Raw genomic sequence first — 8,002 nt, 5'->3', positions numbered from 1 at the left:
CAATTAGGCTTCAAGTTTGTTGTTGATTTAATTGATATTTAAACAACTTTTGTTTTTATAGAGAGGATTGTTTTAATAGAAACTTACAAGTAATCTTTCTCTGAATCATATTTTTCCACAACAACTCCTTGGTTGTTAAGTGAGCAATTGATATCATTTCATTCGTATCATCATCTTCCAAAAAAACAGATCGCATCCATAATCAGATTAAAAATAGAGCTCCATAGACCGTCCTCCTTGACTAGATCTTCCTATTTCACTGCTAAAACATTAACAACATGATTACTACCAGTTTCAATTGTATAAAAATTCTAAGCAATGTCATTTTTTTCCATCACTCAAACCTCTAAAATAATGACGTACTTGGACAATATCTTTATAAAATCCCAAGAACATTGAAGGATTGTTTCCGACAAACCCAACAAACAACATATCTTCATAATTACCTTTAATTTTTATTTCCTTAAGTAATTCTGGACTTCTATATCCATATCTCATAAAGTTACGAGCATACAGTTCGGGTGTGTACGCCCGACCACGCTCAATGTTTTTCATAAATCTCGGGATAATTTTCATATACCAATAACAACTGCCGGCACAGACTGCAACTATATCAGGTTGACTTCCTTGATTCCCTAAAAAGGACAACTTTGGAGAGTCGTATATAACATAATCTTCCTTTCATCCAGGCTTATGCCTATCATATATGGTTCATTTTTCACACCCATCCACAGTTACCGATATACGAGTAGGAGTGATAACTCCAAAGTAGGAAGTAAGTTTAGTCCTACTTTCATTGATCTTTAGACTCTCCAGTCCAGCCTCCCCTAGCCTGGTATGCTCTAGTCTTTTATTGAAAAACTGTGTACGTTTTGATCCATTTTCTTGCGAGTTAGTCTGATCCAAAGAAATCCATATTTTTTTTATTTTCGTAATTATCCTTTACCACCCCATACATATAGAAATATCTCATTTACTTTTTCAAGAGAGAGAAAACAAATAGTATTGCTAATGCAGAGAGAGAGAAAGTAGGTCTAAGATTTCTTCTTCTTCTTTGCGGAGAAAAAAAATATATCTGATATTCTTTCATAATCTTCTTGTTCCATGTTTTAATTTCATGGTTTCTTCATCTTCATCTTTGATTTGGGAAGATAAATATGAGGTTATATTGTCGTTCTATCGTTTTTTTCATCTTTTTCTTTTTGTGGAGAGAAAAAATAGGTCTAAGATCTCTTTTTCATCTTCGATTAAAGAGGTTAGTTTAATTTTGATTTATATTTCTTTACATGGATTTCTCCTCTCTTTTGTTTTTATTTATTTTTTATTTTAAATTTAATTCAAAGATTAATTAAATGATCATGGTTGATCTTTTAGATCTTTTTTGTTTATGTTTTTGTGTGTTTGTATACATGATTTTTTTTTCTTATGTTTTTCAGGTGCACTTTATTGTACATTATATTCTTGTTCATAGTGATGAATTGAAAGAGGAAATTATAATCTTCAATTGATATAATATGTTTACTTTATATTGTATATTTTTTTTTCTTTGTTGATGGCGATGATTTTTTAGATATCTTTTGTTTATGTATTTGTTTGTCTGTATACATGATTGGGATCTATTTCTTTTGTGTGTATTTTTAAGGTACACTTTATTGTACACTACGTTTTGTTTACAATGATGAATTGAGAAAGGAAATTATAATCTTCGTTTGATATAGTATGTGCTCTTTGTTGTACACTGCTTTTTTGTTTGTTGATGGTGATGATTTTTTAGATCTCATTTGTTTCTGTTATGTGTGTTTGTATACATGGTTGCGAACTCTTTTTTTTTTGTGTGTTTTCCAGGTTTGCTTTATTGTACACTATGTTTTTATTCATGGTGATGAATTGAGAAAGGAAATTATAATCTTTGTTTGATATAGTGTGTGTACTTTATCGTACACAATTTTTTTATTTATTGATGGTGGTGATTTTTTTAGATCCTCTTTGTTTCTGTTTGTTTGTATACATGATTGAGAACTAATTTTTTTCTTCCTTTGTTGTGTTTTTCAGGAGCAATTTATTGCATATTTTGTCATGGTGATGAATTGAAAGAGGAAATTATAATCATCATTTGACATAGTATTGTACTTTATTTTACATAGGGGTTAGCATTCTTTTATTGATACACTTGCTTCGAGGGAAGAGAATGAAAGATCTGTAAGGACTGGGGTCTATCCTCTAGTAGCGAAGAAGGTTTCTTTTCTTCCTACATAGAGTTCAAATGATATTACTGTTTTTTTTTGCGTGTACATTTTCATCTGCATCAAAATCCCATGCATTTCAAACAATGAACTTAAGCAAAATCATATTGGCAGGTGATGAGTGCCAAATATTGTATATATTTATCCCTTTTTGTTGGCATTTAACTCATCTTTTGTGCATTAATTCTACATTTTATCCCATATTCTGTATTTTCATTGTTTTCAAGAATAAATATTTTTCTTACTTAATTTGCATTTTTAGGTAATAAATAAAGTTTGGATGAATTGCGGAGCGGAAAAGAGCAGAAAAGTAGTGAAAAGCCGGGAGGAATTACGCAAAGAAGCCGTGAAGAATGATGTGCGGAAGACCAAAAGGGTAGAAATGGGCTTGAAGAAGAAGAATTGATCTTAAAGAAGAAGTGGGCTCTAGATTGTCCAAGCCCAAAACTCATTTCTCAAACCCAAATTCTAAACCCAAAGCCTAAAACCCAAATCCATTCTCGCCTCCGCCTGTAGCCGTCAGATTGGATCTCAGCTGAATCCAATGGTCGCTTCAGTAAAGTGCATCAAAATCCGAGGTTCTTGTCAAACACCATAGTGCTTAAATTCCAAGCCTTCAGATTAGATTGCCTTTGAATCCTACGGTCGCTCCTATGCCTGTGCATCAAATATCGATACTCCCGCTTAAACTACAACACCTAACCTAATCTTGCACCGTTAACTTCGTTGTATTTTACATCCAACGGTTGCTACAAACTCTGTTCCATCTCACCGTCCGATCCACCTACCATCTCCATATCCTAAGGCTTCAGCTTGCGATACATCAAACTTTTCTGTACCGACTCACACCGAAATAACCCTAGCATATATAACCCCAAAATAGACCTAACCCTAATCATTTTCACTCCCCTCTTCTCTTCCTTCTACCCGTACCACCACCAACTCCACTGCCGCTCCACCGTACCACCATGTCCGCCACCACCAACTCTGCCACAACCACACCACCTTCTTTATCATCACCACCACCTACCGCACATGGTAACTTTCAATCAACTTCATCAACATCACACGATTTCAGTGACGTGTGGAATTGATGAGAATGATTGCATGTTATCAATCGAAGCTAGAAAAGGCATGGGAAGGAGCAGTGAAGTCAGAGGAAGGATGGGTCAGCGATTGATTGAAGAAATTGCGCCATCAAAGTAAGATTTTACGAAACCCTAATTTCTCAATTTTTGGGATTTTTATAGAAAGCCCTAATTTCTGTTAGGAGAAGCAATGAATTAGTTATGGGTTCAATTTGTACTGTCAAAAATTAGGTAAATCATATACCTAATTTCACTGTTTGAATTTGGGTATTTTTCTATAAACCCTAAATTGGGTATTGGGTATAAAAGGGAACTGTGGGTTTGTGTGTGAGGTTTTATGCTGGACTAGCCAGTGTCCAGAACTTTGTTATTTTGTATATGTTCTATTCTTGGTATTCACTGTGTAATGTTCATGTTCTGTTTATGTTCAATTTTTGAATTCATGTTTCAATTATCTTGTATGATGTATGTTAGTGTTAGCATGTTAGTCATGAGCTAAGTCTCACTAGCTGAGGCTCAGATGAAACTTCAGTGCACTGTCTGATAGTGGAATGCTAGGTTAGAGCCTTAGTGCATTGTTTTGATTGAGCAATGGGAAGAGATTGATGCTCATAGTGCCTGTGATTGATTGTTCTGTCAAAAGACAGTCAATGCTAGGGGCAAACTAGTGAGCAAATTAGTTTTCCTCCCATTCTAGATGTATGCATAGGATTTTCAACTCAACCTAGGATCACATTGTTTGGCTAGGAAACAAAGGTGGACTCTAAGCCTTAGCTTAGACCACAATACCTTATTTCAGTCACTTACAATTTCAGTCTTATTTTGCTCCCTGCTCAGCTAAATTTCTTAGCTATCTTGTTGTTTATTTCTTGTATTTTGAAGCCTGTTGTGCATTGAAATCAGTGCACAAACTCACCCTTGCCCTTGGCTCACAGCCTTGGTTCCATGCTGTTTTGTCATCCTTGCTTTGATTAACTGTTTTGGTTCTTTGCAATTGCCATTTTACTTTGCCCTGCTCACTGCCATAGTGCCTTGTCTCCATTGCTAGCTTAGGAAAACTTCTTGTATGCTCCCACTCCCTGTGGACAAACCCCTACTCATCCCTATACTATAAAGCTTGGCCTTGTATACTTGCAAGTTTCTGTGTGTCTTTTCTAACCACACCAAGTTTTTGGCGCCGCTGCCGGGGAGTGGTGCTGCCATCTGCTGACTTCCTTTGCTGATTTCTTTTGCTGATTTCCTTTGCTGATTTCCTTTGCTGATTTCCTTTGCTGATTTTCTTTTGTGGTGTTGCTGATAAACAAGCCTGCAAACTGCCTGTTGCTGTTGTTGAGCTGTGCTGCTAGCCTGAACTGCTGCCTGAAGCCTACCTGTGCTGCTGCTGCTGCTTCCTGTTGCTGCTGCCAGCCCCTGCTGCTGCCAAGACTGCTGTTGTTGCTGCTCCCTGCTGCTGCTGCTGAGTCCCTGCTGAAGCTGCTGCAGCTGGTGTAAGATAAAGCCCAACTGGGCTTGTGAAGTGAACTGATTTGAACCAAGCCCAACTGGGCCTTGAGTGTTGAAGCCAAAGCTTAGGATGATCCAAAGCCCAACTGGGCTTTTGCAACCAAACTGAGCAGCTGGGCTGTGCTTCAAAGGTAAGCCTAAACCCATTAAGAGAACCCAACCTGTGGGCTTCCATTTTTAATCTGTGGGCTTGTAATAATTTTTTTTATTTTAATTTTATTTCTTTCTTTATTTGGGATTGTAATAATTTTAGTTTTATTTTTATTTTCTTTTTTTTGTGGGTTTGTAATAATTAGTTTTATTTTTATTTCTTTCTTTATTTGGGCTTGTAATTTAGTTGTTTGTTAGGCTTGTAGTTTCTTTTAAACTAAAATTTGGGCTTCAAAACCCAACCCAAAAAAAAAAAAAAAAAACTTTGCTCCTTATTTCAAAAACCAAAATTTTATCCCAAGCAAAACCAAATTTTTTTTCAAAACCCTTTCAAACCAAATTTTCAAAACCCATAAAAACCAAATGTTTCCCATCAAAAACCAAATGTTTTTCATTCCCATCAAAACCAAAATTTTCCCATAAAAAACCAAATTTTGAAAACCCTTTAAAACCAAATAGTGGGCTTTGTGTCTTTTCAGTATGGGCCAACCTAATACTCTCCATGAATACATGTATCCCACAATAAAAATTCCATTATCATGTATTGTCTTACCTCAAACCAATAACCCTTTTAAAATAAATGCAAGCATGATACAAATACTTCCTATATTTCGAGGGTTCGATTCTGAGAACCCCTATACTCATGTAAGAGAGTTTGAACAAATTTGTCGGACTATGCAACCTGATCATATGTCCGAAGACTCTCTGAAATTGCGTTTGTTTACATTTTCTCTAAAGGAAAGGGCCAAAACATGGTTTTACGGTTTGAGACCGCAGTCAATCACCACTTGGGACCAACTCACAAATCAATTTGTCGGAAAGTTCTTTCCACATCATAGGACCATCTCTATTCGTCGAAGTATTAATTGTTTTGTCCAGTTAGATGGAGAAACACTTTTTCATTATTTTGAACGATTTAATGATTTGTTGTTTGAGTGTCCTCATCATGGCCTCGAGAAGTGGAGACTGGTCGCCATTCTTTATGAGGGACTAGACTTTAAGTCTCGAGCCTTGGTTGAATCTATGTGTAATGGTGAATTCATTGATAAAACTGTGGACGATGCATGGTTATTTCTAGCTGAAGTTGCAGAGAAAACCCATCAGTGGGAAACCTATAGGGAAACTAGGACCATGCCACATGATATGGGTAATCACCATGAGTCAGATGTTGATTTTCCCAATGAGCTTAATTCTGGATATAGTGTTTCATACCCTATTGCTGAAAATGTCAATCCATATTCACCTATTTTAGAGGCATGTATGGACGAAAAACATAATGGTTTTGACAAAGTAGGATTTTCATGTATTTGTGATGATGATGATTATGATGATGTTATATTAGAAGAACATGTCTATGCTGAAAATGTTATGGAACCTTTGGGTTCAAATACATTAGGCTTTTCTGCCCCGACCTTCATGAATGATGTTTCTTCTAGTATTCCATATACATGTGATGAGGCTACTGATTTAGATATTGTGCAGTTATCCTGTGAAGAGCATGACTTAGGTAATGTTGAATCTTCTGTTGACACTAATGATCCTATGCATGAAAATATAGTTGATGTGTCTGATTCCATACTTAAGCCACAATATATTGCTTCTTTTGATGTTAATTTGGATATTTCGGATAACCATGATTCTGAATTTGGACTTGTGAAATTGTGTTGTGATGATGAGCATGCTACACAACTTGATTATGATTTAGAAAATGCTGATGTGACTGATAATATTGGTACTTTTGATCTCATGCATGTGAGAAACTTAGATGTCACCTTCTTGCCTAAGTCACAGATTGAGATTATTCCACCCAACCTAGATTTGGTTTGTAACAAAAATTTTAAACCAACTTTTCTGAAGATTCCCAACCTAGGATTGGAACTGTGTGCCTCTCAAGTCCTCTTGGACTATTTTGCATCTAAATACAATACTTTTAAGGAGCCACAGTTGGAATATGCATGTTTGTCCATCCCAAACAAAGTCCATTTTCAGTTAGACCTTGTGAATCCTGCACCCCTAAAATTGTTAGATTTTGTGCTTAAAAGTAAACCTGTTGAAAAATTTAGGTTTAGGGGTGATTCATCCGGTTTTTCACTCTCGCTCTCATTTCAGTCCAATTTTAGTGTTTTGAAACTGTCTATGTTTCAACACTTTGTCTTTTGGGTTGATCCTCAACTCTTTAGATTGTTAGTGTATGGTGAATTTTTGTATATAATCCAGTAGATAAAAATTTTAAAAACCCTTTTGTTCCTTTTGTATATATTTTGCTAATCCAATATGATCTCGGCTGACATATGTTGGATTCTTGCCCTGAATAACGGAGTTCTAATATTACTTTCGCCGAAATCGGGTATTCTCTTTCCTTTTTCTCTACTCAACATGATCCTCTTCATATGTTGTATTATAATTTTGTTTATATTTTGAAACATTGAGGACAATGTTTAGTTCAGGTTTGGGGGTATAGAGTAGATACCATGATAATATGCCATAATTGAAAACAAGAACTCCCTCTTTTTGAAAAAATTTGAAAAATTCCAAAAAAATTAGAAAAATGATAAAAACATAAAAATGGAGCTCATTTACCTTGAAATGTTGACTCTTGTGCAAATATGTAATTATTAGGAGTCTTAGTCTAGATATTTAGGCACCCTGATTCTAGCACAATTCACATAGTGATAAGAAACTTGCACGCGCACGATCTACCAATACATGTATAGCCTCGATCTTCAAGGTGTTTGATAGGAAGTTAGATTGCCAATCACTTTAGAATACTGAATGAGACTTGACTAGCTTGTTCTTTGGTTGGCTGGGATAGAAGTTGGAGGATACGTTAAGAAAAGCAACCATAGAATTTGACCGGATGCATTCGATAAGGGCCACCTCTTGCTAAGAGTCATGTAATTATGTTTTTCTTTTTGTTCATGTATCAAAAGTGTCACTATGTTGTAAACATCAAAGTTATTTCTTCTTTAAAAAAAAAAAAAAAAAAAAAAAAAAATCAAAAAAAAAAAAATCAAAAAA

At 35.4% G+C, this 8,002-nt stretch overlaps 1 long non-coding RNA gene across 1 annotated transcript; it reads left to right on the top strand.

Moving 5' to 3' along the window:
- The first annotated feature begins 1,003 nt into the window (after positions 1-1,003).
- On the top strand, positions 1,004-2,567 carry LOC113361013. The gene is made up of 3 exons (XR_003364909.1): positions 1,004-1,255; positions 2,053-2,235; positions 2,506-2,567. It is a non-coding gene; the product is annotated as an uncharacterized LOC113361013 (long non-coding RNA).
- The last annotated feature ends 5,435 nt before the right edge of the window (positions 2,568-8,002 follow it).

Source organism: Papaver somniferum, chromosome 3 (assembly GCF_003573695.1).
Source record: "Papaver somniferum cultivar HN1 chromosome 3, ASM357369v1, whole genome shotgun sequence".
Taxonomy (NCBI): domain Eukaryota; kingdom Viridiplantae; phylum Streptophyta; class Magnoliopsida; order Ranunculales; family Papaveraceae; genus Papaver; species Papaver somniferum.
The sequence above is the reverse complement of the archived record's forward strand: the minus strand, read 5'-3'. Positions and strand labels throughout refer to the sequence as shown.